The sequence below is a fragment of the Saccopteryx leptura genome, chromosome 2 (assembly GCF_036850995.1).
Source record: "Saccopteryx leptura isolate mSacLep1 chromosome 2, mSacLep1_pri_phased_curated, whole genome shotgun sequence".
Lineage (NCBI taxonomy): Eukaryota > Metazoa > Chordata > Mammalia > Chiroptera > Emballonuridae > Saccopteryx > Saccopteryx leptura.
Window position 1 is genome coordinate 10008848 of NC_089504.1, and position 22658 is coordinate 10031505.

A 22658-nucleotide genomic window follows, 5' to 3' on the forward strand; every position below is an offset into this window, starting at 1 on the left:
ATTATTTGACTTAATTATTATAACATTTTTCAGAACTTGTATATAGTGCGCCTAAAATTATTTCTAGGATTTTATATGTACCCTGACTTCAAACATTTTGAACACCACTGTTTTAAACTATTATCCTTTCTGGATTAAGAAAAGACATTGGCTACTTGTTTGTTTTTGTTTTTTGTTTTTTTAAGTCATAGACTCAGGAAATTTTGGATGGCAGTTATTTGTAGAGCATAATACAAGGCACTAAGGGAAGGGAAAAATATGAAAATTAGACCCTTGTCGGTAAGAACAATAGATAAAGATAATAATGGTATCTCCTGTTCACTGAATACTTGCTGTGTGCCAGGTGGCATGCTAGCAATTTCAAGTACCGTATGTCCCCATATAAGATGCACCTTTTTTCAGAAATTTTGGAGTCTAAAAACTGGATGTGTCTTTTTTTTTTTTTTTTTTTTTGCATTTTTCTGAAGTTAGAAACGGGGAGGCAGTCAGACACACTCCTGCATGTGCCCGACCGGGATCCACCCGGCACGCTCACCAGGGGGCGATGCTCTGCCCATCTGGGGCGTTACTCTGTTGCAACCAGAGCCATTCTAGTGCCTGAGGCAGAAGCCACAGAGCCATCCTCAGCGCCCGGGCTGACTTTGCTCCAGTGGAGCCTTGGCTGCAGGAGGGGAAGAGAGAGACAGAGAGGAAGGAGAGGGGGAGGGGTGGAGAAGCAGATGGGCGCTTCTCCTGTGTGCCCTGGCCGGGAATCGAACCCGGGACTCCTGCACGCCAGGCTAACGCTCTACTACTGAGCCAACCGGCCAGGGCCTGGATGTGTCTTATACAGTGGTTGTATGTTTTTTTACTTGCATTTTCTGCTTTTTTTGCACTTGTTTTTTGCTCTTTGAAGACAGTGATTTGTCGTCAGACACAGATGAGGACAAGCTAATGAATGGGAGTTTTGACAGTGATGAGTTGTATGAATTTTATGATGAATAAAACTTGAGTTCAGTAACTTTATGTAATACATTCCCCCCCCAAAAAATTTGGGCCCCTGCCTGACCAGGCAGTGGGGCAGTGGATAGAGCATTGGACTGGGATGCGGAAGACCCAGGTTCAAGACCCCCGAGGTCGCCAGTTTGAGCACGGGCTCATCTGGTTTGAGCAAAAAGCTCACCAGCTTGGACCCAAGGTTGCTGGCTTGAGCAAAGGGTTACTCGGTCTGCTGAAGGCCCACGGTCAAGGCACATATGAGAAAGCAATCAATGAACAACTAAGGTGTTGCAACGAAAAACTGATGATTGATGCTTCTCATCTCCGTTCCTGTCTGTCTGTCCCTATCTATCCCTCTCTCTGACTCTGTCTCTGTAAAAAAAAAAAAAAAAAAAAAAAATTCTGGCCCCCAAATTAAGGTGTGTCTTATATAAGGGAGCGTCTTATATGTGGGGAATTACGGTATATCATCTCTAATCTACACAATAACTCCAGGAGGGTAGGTATTGTTAGTTGAGTAAATATCCCATATATATATATATATATGGGATATTTGAGAGATTAAGCAATTTGTTCAAGATCCAGTTTATTTGACTTTGGAGTTCATACTGTCTGTTTAAGGAGAACCACGTATACTAAAAGAAATATTTGCTCATCAAATACAGCATAGGTTAGTAGGATATAAGAAGCTCTGATTTTTCTAGCATTTAGCAAAGAAAGAAATAGTCTCAGTTTTCTCCAGCTTGGTTCTGAAAGAGTACTTGATTAGTGAAGACTACAGTTCTGTTTCTTGCTATGTCACTAGCTTTCTATGTGACTTTGAATGCATCATCTCACCTTTCTGGGAGGATGATGACCAAGGTCAGAGCCAACATTAGCATTAGATAATTTTATGATCAATATGAGACATTTAGAGACCCTTAAGTACTTAGGTTCTCTTAGAATAATTGTAGGCAAGGCAGTTGCTTTATCAGACATTTGTTGCATGTTTACCTTGCTTCTGGTAGAATAGGAGGTCCCTGGGGTGCATTGAAAAAAGGATAGCCCTGGTCTCAAGGGGCCACCTCTGAGTCTCATGAGATAAACAGACCCTGAGCCAAGGACAGGAGCATTTGGAAATTCAAAGAGTAAAGTCAGGCCTAGACTGAAGTCTTGGCAGAGAGGTTAGTGGTCTTAATTCAGCCTAGTCTTGAAGGATGAGGAGGCTCTGGCTGAAATGTTCCTGATGTGTAGGGGTAGATTTTCAGTGACGGCCCATGCTTCTGCCCTGGTGAAAGTGTATGTTCCCCAGAAGGGAAGATGAGCCTCCCGCTACCCTCTTCATCACACTCCCTCAGGCAGCAGCCATCTACCCTTAGAAACCCTGAACCGCTGATTCAGGTCTTACGTATTAGAAACCAGATGCTGTGTCTACTGCCACATAAACTTCTCTCTTCCTAGAAAATTTCTGCGTGTCCTCTTCAAGAGCCAACTCAGATGTCACCTCCTTCATAACATTTCCTTGACTCACCTAACAGTGGCTTTGTCTTCTGTACTTCCCCCAAAACTTGTTTATGCCTTTTTAGGGTACAAATTTTTCTCTTTCTGTCTTTTTCCCATTGGGCTCAGTAGGTATTGGGAAGGAAAGGTGGAGAGGGAGAAATCTACATCCTGGTGGGTTATATTGTAAGCAATTGAAACGACTTGAGTGATAACAATAATAATAGTAACTAGCATATATTGAGAATTTACTGTGTTCTAGGCACAATTCTAGGTGCTTTGCATGTAAAGATTAATTCTGAGAACAGCCCTGTGGGGAGGTATCCTGATGATCTCCAGTTTGAGAGGTGAGGAGACTAAGGCAGGGAGAGGTTACCTTGCCTGAGGTCATAGAGCTAGGAAATGGGGAGTCAGCATTTGAGCCCAGGCACTCTGGCTGCAGGCAGTGTTCTTAATCTGTGTGTTACACTTGAACGTGTGTGAAGGGCTCCCAGAGGTCTTCCACTTGTTATTGTGGGGTTAATTTTTAGCCAGTTTTTAAGTGGCTTCATGTTTTCCCTAAGGGATTGGATGCAAAGGTAGTGATCATTCCTTTTGCCCTGAGGTTTTCATAAAGTCTTTTTGCCAGTGGAATATTTGTAGCTGAGGCCATTTAGGAGACAATGAGGTGCTTAGGGACAGAGTGCCGCTGTTCTACTGATGACACAATGTTTTATGTGCTGCTGTGTTAAAGGGTGCAAGCTCTGTTTTCTCCAAGCAGAATGATTGAGGGACATGAGTGAGAGTAAGCAGATTGCAGTTTCATCTCAGAAAGATCGAGGTAATTTGTACAGACCAGTAAGTATTTAGACTTGACTAGGAGAAAGAATATTGCTTGTATAAAAAGCAGAAAAATATTTAAGTGTATTTTGTGTGCAAAACCAAGAGTCTTTCTTTGAACTTCATAATGTCTAGGTGATTATTTTCAGAGAAAGATTATTTCTAGCGTGGGCCTTTTAAGCCATTTAAAGATTTGACTTGATGGGAGTCCTGTTCTTTTTCTCCACTGGCAGTGCCGCTCCTGAGGTCAGCCAGTGATTCCTTCTCGGTGTCTGTCAGACGTGACACTTCTCAGACTCCCCAGTCACCCCTTGTTCCAGGACCTTCTCACGTCCCATTTATGTCACAGCAGCCGCCTCGAGGCTGGTCTCCCTGCCACTTCTCTCCTCTCTCTTGGTGTGTCTTGTACAGTGGTGGCCAGATGAAACACATCCAATGTCCTTGAGGTAGCAAAACTAAATTCTGCGGCCGGACAGAGCCCTTCAGCAGTGCTACCCTTTCTGCCCCACATTCTTCATCTTCATTCTTACTGTTCAATTCAGTTCAGCTTTTATTTATCCATTATCTACCTTCCTGTTGCAGGGCTTTTTTGTTTTTGCTTTTGTTTTCTGTTTTGTTTTGAGAGAGAAGCAGAGAGTACAGGAAGGGAGAGAGATGAGAAGCATCAACTCAGTTGTTGCACTTTAATTGTTCATTGATTGCTTTCTCATGTGTGCCTTGACTCGGGGGCCCCAGCCGAGTCAGCGACCATGGGTTCATGTCCATGATCCTGCACTCAAGCTGGCGAGCCTGCGCTCAACCTGGCACCTCAGGGTTTCAAACCTGGGTCCTTAGTGTCCAGGTCGACGCTGTATCCACTGCGCCACCGCCTGGTCAGGCTGTTAATACATAATTTCTCATTTAAGCTCCACAAGAGCTCCAAGAGCTAGAGATTTGTATTCTCATTTTCTAGATGAGGAAATCAAAAGGCAGAAAGGAATTGAAAAAACCCCACAAAGGAACTGGCACATAGGTGCAAAATAATTATTTGTTGAGTGAGTGAATTAATGAAAGCCAGTAATTAAGAACGCTTGTGGCCCTGATGGGTAGCTCAGTTGGTGAGCATCATCCCAATTTGCCAAGATTGTGGGTTTGACCCTGGTTGGGGCACATACGAGAATCAACCAAGGAATGTGTGAATAAGTCAAACAATTTCGTCTTTCTCTTTCTCTCCAAAAATCAGTAAATTGATAGAAGAAAGTTTGTGTAGTGCTTGAACCTGGGTCAGTCTGATTCCATCTTCTGTCACCTTGCCTTCCAATTTCCTGACAGTTTTGTTCTCTGACCACAAGTAACTTTTTCACACGTTTGCTCCAGGTACTTTTTCAGCATGGATTATATTTAGACCATTGATTCATTCTCTTCAAAGCACAGGGCAAAACTCACTCTGGTTAGCACTTTGATGCTTGAACCACTTTTTCTCCGCCCACTCCTTCTGCACTTTTGTATCATTTATGTTATACCTAATTAGTTACTGATTTGTGATGTTCTGGTCATGTGTGTTTGTGGGCTCTCGGGGCAGGGACTGGGTGTAGTGGATTAAGTGTCAGACAGACTTGGGCACTGGCTTCACCACTTATTGTCTGTATAATTTTGGGTAAATAAGAGTTTAACTTCTGTTGGAAGCCCCAGTGCCCTGTCCTTCCAGCTTTGCTGGTAGGAGCTGTGAGGCTTTCCTGAAGGATTATGCATGAGACTGTGCTGCTATCATTGTTGGCATGTAACAGGTGACCAAGATGGTAGATTCTTGCTTCAATTAATTAATGCAGTTTTAGTTGTGAATGGTCTGGTAACTAGATACACTAGTGCACCTATCTCGTGTGCAGTATTTGGTTTAGCATTTTCTTCATTGGAATAAAGACCATTCTGGTAGTGTTAGATTGACATACAACTCATGTATTAGAGAATACAGTTACTTGGCAGATTACAGTTCAAGAGTTGTTAGGTGTGGAGAGTTTTGAATTATCTATTTAATTTATCTTTATCACGACTTTGATATATATGCATGAATGTTTTTCCTATGTACTTTTTCCCCTTTAGTGTTATTTGTTTATTTTATTTTATTTTTTTATTCTATTGTTTTATTTTGTTCTCAACAGTACATTGTTCTAGGCATGACACCTGCCATTGGGGAGGTGTTTTCTGCCTTTCTTGGCTCTGTTGTGTTCATCTTAGAGCCAGCCTCTATTTTTCTTTTCAGCAGCAGTTCCCTAGAATACCTTCCGACACAAATCAGTAGAGGAGGAAGACTGAAGAATAGGGAATGTAGTCTCTGCCCCGGAGCTGCTTGTCCTTTAGGGGACAGCACCCTGGAGCAGCAGGTGTTCCCACCACATCAGCTACAGCTGGTGCTTGGAGGTCATGTGCCAGACTGTACTGAGCTCCTCTAGGTGGCCGTGTTTAAGCAGATACAGACATGCCCTCTAGCAATTTTTATTTCATTTAATTTAGTAAAAACCTACCAAGACCCTATTTGCTAGGGATACAATGTAAATACACTACTATTCCTGTTCTGAAGGACCTTGCAGACTAATAGGTACTTAAACCACAATAAAGAAGACTTAAGGAACCCTGGCCAGGTGGTTCAGTGGATAATGAATGCATCGCTCTCTCCCTCACCCCCTTATTATCCCCTAATCCTTCTCTCAAGTCAGTGGGGAAAAAAGAAGCATTAAGGAAATTTTAAATTACAGAAACTTAAAAATAAAAGTTTCATGTTATCTTTTTGAGCAGTGGATGCTAAATCATTTTTTACATTATTTAGCATAATTTAGTTTTAGTCTATGTATAATTTTGTATTCTCCTTTTTTACCTACATTTGTGATAATTGAGTTTTTCTTTTTGTATACTTGAAGTAAATATTTCTTTATCAGTGACTCGCTTACATTCCTTTGAGCAGATATTCCACAGTTAACACGCCTCTGTCTTAGAGGCTGCTTCACGGACAGTCTGGTAGAGAAGGCAGGGGTAGGAAATGTTTTATCCAAGGACAGAGCAATGATCTTGGTGAGGATGTAGAGGAGGGGAGTGAGTTTGGCTTGATCATACAGTGGAAGGTAGTTCTCTGGATTTTTTTTTTAATCAAGCAGTAGTTGTGGAACACAGAAAAAGACTAGGTAATAGGAACTCAGTGTAGTTCATATCTAGGAGTTTTAATTTATTTTGTGACATATTGGGAAACTTCTCTACTCTTCTGAGAAGAGGCTTGTGCCAGTAATGATGTTTGAGGTAAGTGGTGCTGAACTAAGCTTCTGGCTGTTGGTGTGAGTAGACATTTAAGAACATCTGATAAATCTGATGGTAGAATTAGTGGGACTTGATTTCTACTTGGCCCTGTGGAAATACTAGGCTTTGTAATGGGAGGGTTGGAATTTCAGGAGACAGCGTGCCTGAAAGAGAGTCAGATTAAGGCTAAAGAGTGCATCCAACATTAGACTAGTTAGCACTATCTGTGGACTAAGTAGAGAGGAGATATCTTTTCCATCTCATTCATTGTAATGGAGAAACCAGGTGACCAGCAGTTAAAAGATGCGTTTTTCTGCCCTAAAGTTCTGTTCTTTCCATGCTTGTAAATCCTTTTGATGAACACTTTGAGGTTGTTTCCTTGCATGAAAAAAAAAGAGAGAGGTGAATAATAATACCTTCTGAATTTTGAAGGTTAAATGGAGAATCCTTGTGGAAGTTCTATAGAGGCTGCCTATTGTTACTCTGATAATAAGTTATTATATTAAGCATCATGTCTTGAGACTGACTTTTTATCCCCCCCCCCCCCTTACCCTTCATCAAGCATTAGCAGGATTATATTCCAAGGAGAAATTTAAACCATGCCTAACTTCACCAGTACTCAGTTTGCCCAGAGGAAATGGGCTTTTGAAGCTAGTTAGAAAGGAGGTGAAACCATAATTGTTTCAGTGGGATTTCCCCCCCTCTTCTCCACCTATTGAAAAGTGTATTCGTGTGTTTTATAAGACTCCCCTACAAGTCTAAGTTGATGACAAGAATTGCCATTATTTTTAAATTTATTATACTTTTTATCCTCTTTTCCCTGAGTGACTCATTATTGAGTTCTGGAAATGCAACTGTGTTTTTGTTTAGGAGGAGGTAGTGGTAAGGGAGAACTTGGGGATGACTTTTAAATAAGAGAACTTTGTATTATATTTCTTTGTCTGGAGGCAGTAAATCTGTTTCAGCAGATTAAATACAGACTTCTTTATAAAGCCCTGTTTTCTCAAACCTCTTATCAGCAGCACTTGGCAGTAATCACACCTACAGAAACTTGTAATTTTCCTCAAGGAGGTGACACTGACAGAATTAAAAATGAAGGAGCCCCCCTGAAAAGCAAGTTCATTACAAATTAACAGTGGTCTTAGGAAAGCAGTGGGCTAAGGCGTGTCAAATAGCAATATGGATAAAGAAACCCAGCATTTTAAACTGTCAGAGCTGGGAGCAGGGCTAGCCTGAGAACAAATTAATCACATATTGTCAAGGCAAAGTTGCATCAAATTAACACATCGGATTCCAGCATATTAATGTTAGAATGCTTTCACCTGATTATTACTGCAAACCATTGCCACTCTTTGAATGCAAAGATATAATTAAATTGCTAAATAGAAAGTGCATATAATATCTCCACATGCATTTAGGATGCATGAGCTGAAAAGTGCACATCCTAGGAACTGACAGATTCTATTTGTAGGGGGAAAACTTTACTTTTTTTCCCTTTTATTTACTTGGGAGTACTAGAGTATGAAATTAGAAAAGTTAGTTGTGTTATTCATATCCTATATGAGTTAGATGAAATACAGGTTTAATTTAACTGATTTGCTACATTGGCTATGAGTGCATAATTACCTCTGTATTTTTCTGGAAGAGAAATGGAAAAATGTTGCACAATAGTCCTTTGCAACAAAATTGCACATTATGCATAATCCTAGTGGTGGATTTGTCATCAAAAGGTGCTTTGGAGAAATTAGACTGTCTGTTCTGACAACTGTCTTCTATATAGGGGTTACTTTCTGGCTTTGCTCAATCTAGTGTGTGCATGTTTTGAGAATTCTGGCAGAAGCCCAGCTGTGGCTGACCTTTCCGATCAAGAAGACAGCCCAGCAAGAACTGCTTTTTCTGAGCCTTGCATATTTATTCCAGGTTAGACTTTGGCCAAGCTTTCTGGCTTGCTGTCTCTGCTGCTCATATTTAGCCTTGCTGTCTCTGGTATTCACACTGCAGCCTGACTACTCTCCCTCTGTCCGATAGCACGTTCTGTTGGTCCTCTGCATTAAAATCTTAAAACTCGCCTTCTTTCCTGAACCTTCCTCTATTAACCCAGGCTTTGGAATAGAGAAGTCTTTTTTTTTTTTGCGAGAGATGGGGGTGTGTACAGACAGACAGGAAGGGAGAGCAATCGGAAGCATCAACTCAAGGTTGTGGTACCTTAGTTGTTCATTGATTGCTTTTTCATATGTGCCTTGACTGGAGGGCTCCAGCCACGCCAGTGACCCGTTGCTCAAGACAGCAACCTTGGGCTTCAAGCCAGAGACCTTGGACTTCAAGCCAGCGACCTCTGGGCTCAAGCCAGTGACCATGGGGTCATTTTTATGATCTCACACTCAAGCCAGTGACCCTGCGCTTAAGCTGGACGAGCCCACGCTCAAGCTAGTGACCTCGGGGTTTTGAACTTGGGTCCTATGCATCCCAGGCCAACACTCTTAGAACAGAGCAGGCTTGATTTACAAATCTCATTTAACAGCAGTTGAAGGACTTGCACACCTGAAAAAGGGAAGTAGTGATCACCAGGAGCCAGCATGGGTTCACTCAGAACCAGATAGGGTGATTAGCTAAATAAAGTTTCATGGTCACTATGTTCTGAATTTCAGTAAAGCATTACCGTATTTCCCCATGTATAAGATGCACCCATGTATAAGGCATACCTTAATTTTGGGGCCCAAAATTTGAAAAAAAAAAGTATTACATAAAGTTATTGAACTCAAGTTTTATTCATCATAAAATTTATACAACTCCTCATCATTGTCAAAACTCCCATCCATTAGCTTGTCCTCATCTGTATCTGATGATGAATCACTGTTTCTTAGTTCCATCTATGGCATTTGAAATGCCACACTTCTTAAATGACTTGACAATGATCTCAGTCTTTATATCTGGGATATTTTCACCCAGGTACAAACTTTATACCTGGGATCTTTTCACCCAGGTACAAACTTCTCCTATAGTTGGTTTCTTTACTCTTCCTGCTGATGTCAAATTGTCCCCAGGAGACTTCATCCATTGGTTCCATTCGTCTCTCATGGCAGCTTTGAAGGGTTTGTTAATGCTGACATCAAGTGGTTGGAGCTGGGATGTCAAACCTCCAGGTATGATGGCAAGTTTTGTTCTTTGCTCTGCAGCAATCTTCTTTGTGTTTTTTGTTATGTGTGTCCTGAACTGATCAAGCACCAATAGGGCAGGTTTGCATAAGAGCCCACCTGGTCTTCTCCAAACTTTCTCAAACCAGATCTTCATCCAATCCTGATCCATCCAACCCTTGTCATGAACGTGGACAATCACTCCTTGAGGAATGTCTTCTTTTGACATTGTTTTGCTTTGAAAATCAGCATAGGAGGCAGCTTGGTTCCATTGGCACAACAAGCTAGAACAACTATATAATGGCTCTTTTCATATCCATTTCTCTTCACAGTTACAGTTTTCACCCACTTCTTATCAACAGTTCTGTTACTTGGAACATCAAATTGAAGGGGGGCTTCATCCATATTTGCAATCTGTCCCAACTCAAACTGATGTGTCTTCCGACATTGAATGACAAAACGATGAAATTCAAGGACCTTCTGCTCATAGCTTTCAGGCATCTTTTGGGCAAGTCTGGTGTGTGTACACACGCTTAGTCCATTTTGTTTCATGAACCTGAAGCACCAATTGTGTCCTCCTTTGAAATCAGTAACTTCTTTTTCATCAGCAATTCTTCTTGCCTCATGCTGAACCATCTTTGTGGACACAGGAATTCCAATTGCCCTTTGCTCTTCAATCCATATCTTCTATTCTTTCTAACTCAGGCCATTTTGCTGACTTGCCTCTCGTGGCCTTCTTTTGCCGTGGCGTTTTCAGTAGGGTTTCTTCTTCCCGTAGCCAGTCTTGGGTTGATTTCTCACTTGGAGGAGGACCAAACTTACCTTCAGCAGCACAATTTCCATTCACTTTTGCAAACTGAATCACCTTTAACTGGAATTCAGCACTATACAAAAATCTTTTCTGAGCCTGACCTGTTGTGGCACGGTGGATAAAGCATTGACTTGGAATGTTGAAGTCGCCAGTTCAAAACCTTGGGCTTGCCTGGTCAAGGCACATACAACAAGGAATCAATGAACAACTAAAGTGAAGCAATAATGACTTGATACTTCTTGTTCTCTTCCCTCCTATCTCTGTAAAATCAATAAATAAAATTTTAAAAAAATTAAAAAAAAATCTTTTCTGAGCCATTTCTGGGCAGAACATGGCAAAACGTAACCTACTCTAATATACCAGTAACAAGTGTGAAACAATGAGTGCAAAGACAATGAGTGCAAAAAAGCAGGAAATGCAAGAAAAAAGTCTACAATGAGTGCAAAAACAAGTGTGAAAAAGTGAGAAATGCAAGTAAAAACAACAAACTACAACCACTGAATAAGATACACCCGGTTTTTAGACCCCAAGTTTTTAAAAAAAGGGTGCATCTGATACATGGGAAAATACGGTAACTATTTTAGCAGTATCGTGCACAGTATTCTTATAGGCAAGCTAGAGAAATGTTGGCTAGTAATGTTGTGGTCAGGTGGACTTGCACCGGCTGACTGACTATGCAGAGTGGTGATTAATGGGTTCATGTCAAACTGGAGAGCTATCTGTTGTGGCAAGCTGCAGGACTCTGTCTTCATTGCTATCAGGGATTTGAGTGAGGACACTGATGATAGCTGATCACATTTGTGGAAGGCAGAAACTGGGAAAATAGCAGGCATGTACAGTGACAAAGTCAGGGACCAAAGTGGTCTTGACAGGGCAAAATGATAATTGTACTGAGGTCATAAAATCAATCGTTTCTGTATAAGGATGGTGGTGGAGAAAGGCAAGGGGAAGATAAAGTTTAACCAGTAAGTACTTAAAAGAAAAGGTTTGGGGTCATGGTTGGTTGTACACTCAGTGTGATTGAGCAGAGCCAGATAATTGAAAGAAAAACTCTTTCAGCCATTTCTCAAATATTTCGTGAGTGCTTCTGTATGCCAAGAACTTTGCTAAATGTTGAAAATACAGAAATGAGATAGACATAGTCCTTCACCTTGTGGAATGTAATCCTGTAGTATAGGGGACTGAGACAGTTACAGCCCAGGGTGATAAATGCTGGGAGAGGGAAGTTCAGGAGGCTGAGCCCCTTAGAGGAGGGCACCCACCTGGATCTGGGTTGGAAAAGTATTAGGGATGAGCCCTAAGCCAGACCTTGGCGGGTGGTAGACAGTCCAGCAAGAGGCTTCCAGGCAGGGGAAATGCTGGTGTAAATGTCTGAGGTGGGGGAGAGAGAGTCTGGGGAGTCTGGGATTCAAAATGGTTGAGTGTGCCTGAAGCGAGGGTGGGAAAGGCGAGAGATGAGGCGTTGTCAAGAAGGATTTGACCTGCTTTAGATAGTCATCTTTTGAACAAGAATTTGACATCCTTAGGTCTGAATAAATCATTATGCCTTCATTTAGCAAAAATAGAGTTTAGTGTGAGTTCCAGTGGGCAGGCACTGACAACTATAAACATCCTTTGTTCAGACAACGGCCACCGGAAGGTGATAGGGACTGGGAATGAGGACCATGCGTTGGAATTTACAGAATCTACCCAGAGAAGGATGACCCACAGGATCTGAGCATTGCCTGAAACTAGGAGAACAGCTCTAAGCTAGAAGAGGGCTCTGCATGGCTCTGCCCGGCTGGGCACAGCAAAGCGAGCATTACTCATCTTTCCACGGTAACGTGTTCAGTGGTGGCTATTTGTGGGAGGCAGTGTAGTAAAAGCAGAGAGAGCCCTAACTCTCGAGACTTGCACTGAAATCCCAGGGCTGCTGCCCTGCCTTCGGCAAAGGATTTCCTCTTTCTGAGCCTTAGCAGCCTCATCTGTAAAGTAACTGAACCACCTAGTTTTTGGAAGGCAAGAGGTAGTATATTACAGTATATTACAAATTACCTGGCACAGTACAGATCTAGTCAGTTACTGGAGAGTCAGGATTCCTGGACACTGACTGTCTCAGTTTACAAGATTGTTAATGTCATCGCCTTTTGGCATTGACTCTTTTGATCTAAAGCCTTAGTTGACTACAGGGTCAGGGCCTCCTCCTTCAACACTTGGCCATCCTACAAGCCCACATAATCAGTTTCTAAGCTTGAGCCTGCAAACTAATTTTGATATTCATGTCACTTGAATATGTTTATGAATTATATGTGTCACAAAGCCACGTTTATTGTACTATAGAGATATCTAAAAATGACTTTTGTATTTTCTGTGGCCCTGCCTGCCTGCTAGTGCAGATGAGTGAGTTCCCTGCATTTTTAAATGTACAGTAAAGTAGTTTTAACTATCTGCACATTGTACCACAGCTGTCTAGAACTTCTTCAGCTTACAGAACCCCAGCTCTGTACCAGTTGAACAAATACTCCCTTTTCTCCCTCCTCCTCAATTCCTGGCAACTACCACTCTACTTAGAGTTTCTAAGAGTTTGACTATTTTAGATACTTCATATAAGTGGAACCTTCGAAGCATTTGTCTTTTTGTAACTGGTGTATTTCACATAGCGTAATTGTAACTGGTGTACTTCACATAGCATAATGTCCTCAGGATTCATACCTGTTGTGGCGTATGTCAGGGTTTCCTTCTTTTTTAAAGGCAGAATGGTATTTAGTTGTATGTGTGTATCATATTTTCTTTATCCAGTCATCTGTTGGTGAACATTTAGGTTATTTTCACCTCTTGGCTATTGTGAATAACACTGTAATGAGCACGGGTGTGCAAATATTTCTTCAAGATGCCGTTTTCATCTTTGGGGTATGTACCCAGAAACAGGATTGCTGGGTTTATTTTGAGTTTTTTTGAGGAACCTGCATACAATTTTCCATAGCAGTTGTGCCATTTTACATTTCTACCAACAGTGTACAAGGGTTCCAGTTTTTCCACATCTTCACCAACACTTATTTTCTGAGCAATGATGTTGAGCTTCTCTTCCTATGTTTGTTGACCATTTGTATATTTGCTTTGGAGAATGTCCTTTGCTCATTTTTTAATTGGATTGTTTGGTTTTGTTGTTGAGTTCTGGGAGTTCTTTACAAGTCCTGGATATTAACCCCTTACCAAATACGTGCTTTGCAAATACTTTTTCCCATTCCATGGGTTGCCTCTTCACTCTGTCGATTATTTCTTTTGCTGCATATACGTTTTTAAGCTTGATATAATGCCATCTGTGTATTTTCTCCTTTTTGCCTGTGTTTTGGGTCCATATCTAAGATATCACCGCCAAATCACGTGTCATGAAGCTCATCCCCTAGTGTTTCTTCTAGGGGTTTTATAGTTTCAGGTCTTACATTTTGGTCGCTAATCCATTTTGAGTTAGTTTTCGCATATGGAATAAGGTGAGGGTACTACTTTATTTTTTACATGTGGATATCCAGTTTTCCCAGCACTGTTTGTGGAACAGACACATTCTTATCTTAAGTCACTTAAAGTGAGAGCACAGTTCCCAAGTGGAAAGATAATGGTTAGAGTTTCATCCTTCTTGTGTATATGATGTTTCTTGATAACATATATAGTGAAATATTTTAAAATACCCTTTTACTTACTGTGTCAATTATTTCACAGTATATACATGCCTCAAATCATTATTCTGTGCACCTTAAACTAATACAATATTATATATCAAATATCTCTCAATAAAACTGGGAAAAAATATCCTTTTCCCCACCTCATCACCTGCGTCCTCATCACCTCCATTTCATATTCTGTCATATAACATGTTTCTGTTTGTGGCATGTTCATTTAAGATTCAGTTGGCCTATGCTGGTTCCCTTCAGTTCACTTTGACAAGTTTTATTTACACAGTGTATTGTAATTGTACTGTTGTTTTTTTAAGTGAGAACAGAAGAGATAGAGAGACAGACTCCCACATGCACCCCAACCGGGATCTCCCTGGCAACTCCTGCCTGAGGCCGATGCTTGAATCAACCAAGCTATCCTCAGTGCCCAGGGCCGAAGCTCCAACCAGTTTAGCCACTGCCTGTAGGAGGGGAAGAGAAGGAGAAGGAAGGGAGAAGAAGGGGAAGAGAAGCAAAGCAGATGGTTGCTTCTCATGTGAGCCCTGACCAGGGATCAAACCCAGGACGTCCGCATGCCAGTCTGACGCTCTATCCACTGAGCCAACTGGCCTGGGCCGTAATTACACTTCTATATCCTTCGCTGCCACAAGAATGTAAGCTCTGTGTGGACAGAGGCAATGCCTGGTTCGTCTTTATAACCTCCCAAATCGCACAGATTCCGGCACCCAGTAGACAGTTAGCAAAATTAAATGAATGAACAGGCCACCTTTGCCGTAGAGGCTATAAAATGGTAAAGTGTAGGATGCCTAAGTTTTATATATACAACTAGCTGAGCTTCTGTCTCCTCAATTCTAATGTTAGGAGATGGATTGTTCTCTGAAGTCCCTTCGGCTCCAATGCTCTTTAAAAATTGCTTAGGAAATTCTTTTCCATGTACTGCCAGAGCTTCATTGCCACAACGCCCACAGAATCTAACATCAGATAGGACAAAATCTTAGCCTTTTTGGATTGGGGAGTGGGGAACCCTAAGGAACGTTGCATTCCAGAGTCAGGTGAAGTGCAGTATGTTGGCTGAGCCTCACCGATGTTGCTGGCTCTGGCGGTCGGTCCCTCACTGCAGGCAGGGCGGTCCCTTCCCACCCGCCTTTGGCCTCCTTGTTCTCATTGAAAGTTGGGAAGGTTGGGCAGAATCATCAGTGTTTGAGCTTCAGTGTGGCTGTGTTTCAAGGAGGAATGAATGTATTTTTGAAAAACCAAATTTGATACTCTAATGTTATGTAAGGAAATTAAAAAATAATTTTTATATAATACAAAAAAGTAAAGCTTCACGAAAATTTGACTGTTGGGAATATGCAGGAGATAAAAGAAATTTTAATTGCTTTGGTGAGGTACACATCTTCTCAGGGGGAGTATGAGATTTTTATAGTCATCAGGGGTCATGTGTTAAAGATGGTCATGAAACACTGCATTAGTTTTTCTGTTCATGTTCTAATTTTGTGTAATTCTATAATGACGAAAACTTCACAGATGCCCTTCAGTGGGATAAGCCCTACTTATTTTTGTTATATGAGTTGCACCTACAGTTTTGTTTGATTGTTTATTTTTCTAAATTAATCCTGACTCTACCACTTACTAGCTATGTGACTGACCATGGCATGAGTAAATCACTTTTTTTTTCTTTAGTGAGAGAGAGACAGACAGACAGGAAGGGAGAAAGATGAGAAGTAGCAACTTGTAGTTGCGACACTTTAGTTGTTCATTGATTGCTTCTCATACATGCCTTGACCAGGGGACTCCAGTGAGCCAGTGACCCCTTGCTCAAGCCAGCGACCTTTGGACCCAAGCCAGCGACCATGGGGTCTTATCTATGATCCCATGCTCAAGCCAGCCACCCCACACTCAAGCTGGATGGCTCACACTCAAGCTGGCAACCTCCAGGTTTCAAACCTGGGTCCTCAGCATCCCAGGTTGACGCTCTATCCACTGAGCCACTGCCTGGTCAGGCTGAGCAAATCACTTTATTTCTGTAAGCCTTAATTTTTTATCTAAAGCAGGGGTCCCCAAGCTTTTTACACAGGGGGCCAGTTCACTGTCCCTCAGACCGTTGGAGGGCTACCACATACAGTGCTCCTCTCACTGACCGCCAATGAAAGAGGTGCCCCTTCTGGAATTGCGGTGGGGATAAATGGCCTCAGGGGGATACATGCGGCCTGCAGGCCATAGTTTGGGGACGCCTGATCTAAAGGATGTAACAACACATTTACAGGATAGTAGTGAGAATTAAATTTGATCATTAAAACTTTTAGTGATTAGAGCCCTGGCCGGTTGGCTCAGCGGTAGAGCGTCGGCCTAGCGTGCGGAGGACCCGGGTTCGATTCCCGGCCAGGTCACACAGGAGAAGCGCCCATTTGCTTCTCCACCCCTCCGCCGCGCTTTCCTCTTTGTCTCTCTCTTCCCCTCCCACAGCCAAGGCTCCATTGGAGCAAAGATGGCCCGGGCGCTGGGGATGGCTCTGTGGCCTTTGCCTCAGGCGCTAGAGTGGCTCTGGTCGCAACATGGCTACGCCCAGGATGGGCAGAGCGTCGCCCAGTGGTGGGTGTGCCGGGTGGATCCCGGTTGGGCGCATGCGGGAGTCTGTCTGACTGTCTCTCTCTGTTTCCAGCTTCAGAAAAATGAAAAAAAAAAAAGAAAAGCTGAAAAAAAAAACTTTTAGTGATTAGCACATCATAAATGTTCTATTTATGGTAGTTATTTTTGTTGGGGATTTGAAGGTGAACATTAAGTATAATTCTCTTTATTCTGACTGTGAAACCTTGAGCTTTAGATGTAGAAATCAGAAAATGGGCTTAAAAATATTTATTTTATTACTGGCGATGCTGATTAGTGTCTGCAGCCCTAGTACCATAATACCTCCTCCACTGAGTGTAGATCAGCACTATCCAGTAGAACTTTCTATGATAATGGAAATGTTCTCTATTTGTGCTGTTCAGTATGGTAGCCATGGGATTACCTGGGACTTTTAAGTTAAAATGTGGCTAATATGACTATGGAACTGATTTTTAATTTAAGTTAATTTAAATTTAAATAGTGTGACTATGGAATAGAATTTTATATTTTAAGTTAAGTAACCACATGTGGCCAGTGGCTGTTGTTTTGGACAGTTCAGTTCTTGCCATTGGGATGACTCACCCAACGAGAGATTAGATCTACAGAGGAGACAGACTTACCAGAGTTGCTGACTCATAGCCTTTCCATGCCAGTGATGGGATCAGAGAGAAGTGGGCCCTCAGCCCTGATTCAGGAAGGCTGGCCGGGGCCCTGAGCCCAAAAGTTTGAACGTAGTAGTAATTGCTGTGCAATACTTCTGAGAGATTTTTGAACATGTGAGACCATGCCAGATAACTCACTCTTCCTGGAACAAAGAGAAGGGACTACTTTTCCAGTATTTCTTTATTTTTTAATTGATTTTTAGAGAGAGAGAGAGGAAGGGAGAGAAGGAGGGAGGAAAGGGGGGGGGGAGAAAAACATCAATTTTTTTGTTGCCCCACTTATTCGTGCATTCATTGATTCTTGTGTGTGCCCTGACTGGGGCTTGAACCTGCAACCTTGGCATATCGGGACAATACTTTGAACAACTGAGTTACCCAGCCAAGTCTCCCAGTATTTTAAAAGGGCAGAGAGACTTATCATGTGGATAAAGCTAGGAAGTCTAGGAGTAGAAGGAGTAGTTTTCCTTATAATTATAGTGACAAAATGTCATGCAAAGCCTTTCTTTTTTTTTTTTGTATTTTTCTGAAGTTGGAAACGGGGAGGCAGTCAGACTCCCGCATGCGCCCGACCGGGATCCACCCAGCATGCCCACCAGGGGGCAATGCTCTGCCCATCTGGGGCATTGCTCTGTTGCAACCAGAGCCATTCTAGCGCCTGAGGCAGAGGCCATTGAGCCATCTTCAGCGCCTGGGACAACTTTGCTCCAATGGAGCCTTGGCTGTGGGAGGGGAAGAGAGAGACAGAGAGGAAGGAGAAGGGGAGAGGTGGAGAAGCAGATGGGCGCTTCTCCTGTGTGCCCTGGCCGGGAACCGAAGCCAGGAATGGACTCCTGCACGCCAGGCCGATGCTCTACCACTGAGCCAACTGGCCAGGGCACAAAGCCTTTCTTAACAATAAATTTAAAACTTTTAATGCTTTAATGATAAGGAACTTGTTTATAGTTTGCTTTATTCTACACTTCAAATATGATCCCAGTTTTATTCTTCTGTACTTGTGAATTCTTTTTCCATGAAATTGGATGATCCAAGTGTAGCTTATCTTTCAGACAGAATGAAGATGGATACTTAAAACTACAATTAAAATAAAATGTTTTGTAAGCCTCTGCCCTCAATTTAATCTTACCTCATTTATATTGAACAAGGCTTTTGGAAAGCTTATGAAAAGTCAGCTGCTGCTTGGTAGATTTTTCTTCATGTTTTTTTCATCAGGGTTAAATACTAAAGGGCATCCTAGGTTATATAGCTTGTTTCTAGAAAGGGGACAGTTTATGTTTCTTCTGAAACTTTCCCAAAGGAGCCTATTGCTTATCATAGCCTAGCAACACATGCAGTAGTGTAGTTTTGTGGTGTGAAGCATCCTGTTGTCTGTGAGGAACTAAGTGAATTTGAAATGCCAGGATTTTGGAATCAGATCTTACATTTGGGCATTTCTCTTAACTTACCACCACATATATAGCCCTCCTCCTTTTATTAAAATAAACAGTGGTTCCACTTCTGACTTTTGAATTGATATCCTATCTCATCAGGTGTATTCAGACAATTAAATAGTCTCAATCTATGTATAATTATGGATTTATTTTAATGACCATATAATTTATATAGTGAGGATATAGCATATTTAAAGCAGCCTTCAATTAATTAGGAGTGTTTAATCTACATGTATAAAATTTCAATTAAAACATCTTTGTTGAACTTCCTGTTCAATTTTATTGTATTTATGTGGGTAAATTTATTGAAACATCCTTGAGAATATTGCCTTGCAATGGTAAAGCATTGATGAAGCATTTGCTGTGTATTAGGCATTGTGCTAAGTATTTTATGTATGTTTTCTCATTTAATCTTCATAACAACCTGTCAGATGATACCATTGGTTTACACTGGTTTACAGATGGGCCTCAGTTTTCTCTCCTTTATAGTGAGGTGTATATATATATCAGTATATATATATTTCTTTTTTTCAAGTGAGAGAAGGGGAGATAGATTCCCACATGCATCCTGACCACATCCACCCAGCAACCTCCATCTGGGGCCAATGCTCGAATCAACTGAGCTATACTCAGTGCCTGGAGTCAACTGTCAAACCAGTTGAGCCATTGGCTGTGAGAGGGAAGAAAGAGAGAAAGGGGAGAGGGAGAGGGAGAAAAGCAGATGGTCATTTCTCATGTGTGCCCTGACCAGGGATCGAATCCAGGACATCTGTACTCTGGGCCAGTGCTCTATCCACTGAGCCAGCTGTCCATGGCCATAGTGAGGCTAATATTACTCACTTTAGTGGACTATGAGAATTTAATAATACATGCCCACTTTGAAGTAAGCGCTCAGTAAATGATAGCTGCTATTGTTATTCTTATCTTCTTATTTTTTATTTTATATTTTAAGTAAGTAATATTTTTATGGTTCAAAATGTAAAAAGGTATTATATAATGAAAAGTCTCTCTCCCTCCTGTCCCCCATTCTCTTACCCACACCCATTTTACTAGCTTGTGTATGCCTTCCAGAGTGTCCATATGCAAATATAAATATATAATTTAATTTTTCTCCCATTTTACAAAAATGTAACATGCCATTAACACTAATAGCTTGTTTTTTTTACTAAACAATATAACTTGAAGATCTATCTTAGTGCCAAGACAATTTCTCATTTCTTCATGTAGCTGCATAGTATTCCATTGTTTTGAAGTACTATAATTTTTTTAGCCTGTTGATGGAGACTTGAGTTGTTTCTAATCTTTTGCTATTACAAACAATGTAGCAGTGAATAATCTTCCACATATGGCATGTTGCATGTGTGCAATTATATATGTAGGATAAATTCCAAATTGCTGGGTCAAAGGGAATACGCATTTGTAATTTTTGTAAGTATTGCCAACTTGCCCTCTATAGGGATTGTGCCAATTACAGGCCCACCAGCAATATATGAGAGTGCCTGTTTCCTCACAGCTTCACTGCAGAATTTATCAAATGTTTGGATTCTTGCCAGTCTAATAGGTGAAAAGTGAATCTGTGTAATTTTAATTTGCATTTCTCTTATGAATGAGGTTGAGCTTTTCATGTGTTTTAGAACCTTGACAGTTTTGTGAACTTTCCAGATGTATTGAATTTTTGATCTTTTTCTTATTTTCTAGGAGTGCTTTATATATTGTGGAGATTAGTACAATTTAATGTGTATCTCTTGTCTTTATTTATGGATTTATTTTTTGGACTAGACACAGTTTTTTTATGTTGTGAAATTAATCATTTTTTCTTTTATAACTTCTGGATTTTGAATTCATTTGTTTTGAGAAGTTTTTTTTTATTTCATATGTCCCGCATATTGCTTAAATTTATTCCTAGCTATTTGCAGTTGTTGCTATTATAAATGGGGTCTTATTTTCTGTTATTTTTTAACTATTGTGTAAGAAGGTTGCTGATTTGTGTTAATTTTGTATTCTTTTACGTTATCAAATTGTATGTTTATAGTTGTACTTCATTGGTTCTTATAGAATTTCCATAAATACTAGAATATTATTAATATATAGTAGTATTAGAATAATGTAGTGATTTCTTTTTACCTCTTTCATTTTCATCTTTATATCTCTTTCTCTGGCCTAGTGGTATTGCTGTCATCGTAATCACTATTACCGCCACCTCAGTGCCTGGCATTAAGTAATGTTAACACTCTCTTTAAATTGCAAGACATCAACATCTCTAAAATGGGGCTAGCCAGTGTTTATATCAAGCAAAGAATATTAAGACAAATATTAATGAGTGAAAAAAGGCAGGGTGGAGTTGAAAATGTCTTTATATTCTATAAACCTTTTCTGTAATACTTATAAGAGTCTATATTAAATAGATTATAAGAGCCTCTATTAAGTTGGTTTGATTTTTGTTTTGTTTTGTTTTTGGCTATTGTTGAAAAAATATTTAAAAGAGCTTCAATTAAACTTAGTAGGAATTTTAGGTTTTATTCCCTGCTGACTTTCTGTACCTTGATTCATGGTATAGTCCCTAATCAGTTGTTTAGCATTCAGTTTTCTGCTTTAAGAGAGGTGTGTAGTAGTTTTTTTTATCTGTAAACTATACCAGAAGATTTTGAAAGAATATGAAGAGAAATTGTTAAGAGTGTTCTTGGCATCTAATGCATTTCTCTTTCCTTCCTTCCTTCCTTCTCTCCTTCTCTTCCTCCCTCTTTTCCTCCCTCCATTTCTCCCTCCCTCCTCCCCTTTCCCTTCCCCCTCTTCCCCACCTTCCTCCCTTTTTTCCTCTTTCCCTCCTTAAATCCTTAAAGGAAGTTGTTGGTTGCTTGGGAATAATTGGGTACTTTTCCTGTCCACATAAGCTGGAAAGATCGTGAGGCTCTTCTGAAGTAGAGAAATGGATTCACTTGTAAATATGTCTAAAATTTTAAAAACTAGATATTAAGGAGATACAGAAAATATTTTAAAGATAGATATAAGAAAAAAACAGTTGTACAATAAGCACTCCTGTGCTCATCACCCACTATGGAATGAAGAACATTATTTTTACTTTTGAAGTTCCCTCTGCATCTTCCTTGCTCTCCTCTTACAGAAGTGTCCTTAGTTTGTTCTCTTCTCCTATAGCTTTATTCCATATATTTGTATCCCTAAACAGTATAATTTTGAACTTTATGTAAATGGAATTGTGCTTTAAGTATTCGTCTGTAACTTTTTCCTGTCAACATTGTTTCTGAGATTCACCTGTGTTTATGCCTGTACTATGGTTAAGTCATTGTCATTTATGGAGATACCCCATTGTTTGAGTATTCTGGTATTTATTAGTTTGAAATTTTGGATTTTTACAATTTTACTGTTAAAGACTATACCATTTATACATATTTGACACATGCAAGAATCATCCCAAAGCAGAGGCTTACAAACATTTGACCATGAATCACATATAATGAGATCCATTTTATACCCTGACCCAGTATACACACCCAGTACATATAGATATATAATATATGAAGGAAAAGTTTTGTGGAAGAATACTTAACCTTACTAAGTGCAAATCCACTCTGCTCTTTTTATTCTAAGCTTAATTTTATTTTGTTTTTTAAAACATTAGTCACAATTGGCTAAGTTGATTTCGCAACCTTGAGTACCATTATTTGGAATAATCTGTTCCAGAGTACCTGCAGATTTGGGATTACAGGTTCCTAAAATACGAGCGTGACTTCAACTCTAATGGATTGTACCACATCATTGTCCAAGGTGGCTCTCCTCATTTACACTCCTGCAGCCGTGTGTCAGGGGCC

General features: G+C 40.6%; 1 protein-coding gene across 5 annotated transcripts in view; it reads left to right on the top strand.

The window, feature by feature from the left end:
• MAPKAP1 (MAPK associated protein 1) overlaps window positions 1-22658 on the top strand; it is a 245561-nt gene that overhangs the window by 68289 nt on the left and 154614 nt on the right. The window contains exon 1 of one of the 5 annotated variants that reach the window (XM_066367174.1): window positions 3257-3277. The exons of the other annotated variants lie outside the window; for them this stretch is intronic. The gene's annotated coding sequence lies outside the window, so the exon portion shown is untranslated. Of the gene's footprint in view, window positions 1-3256; window positions 3278-22658 lie in introns of those variants that run through there. 5 annotated transcript variants of the gene reach the window in all.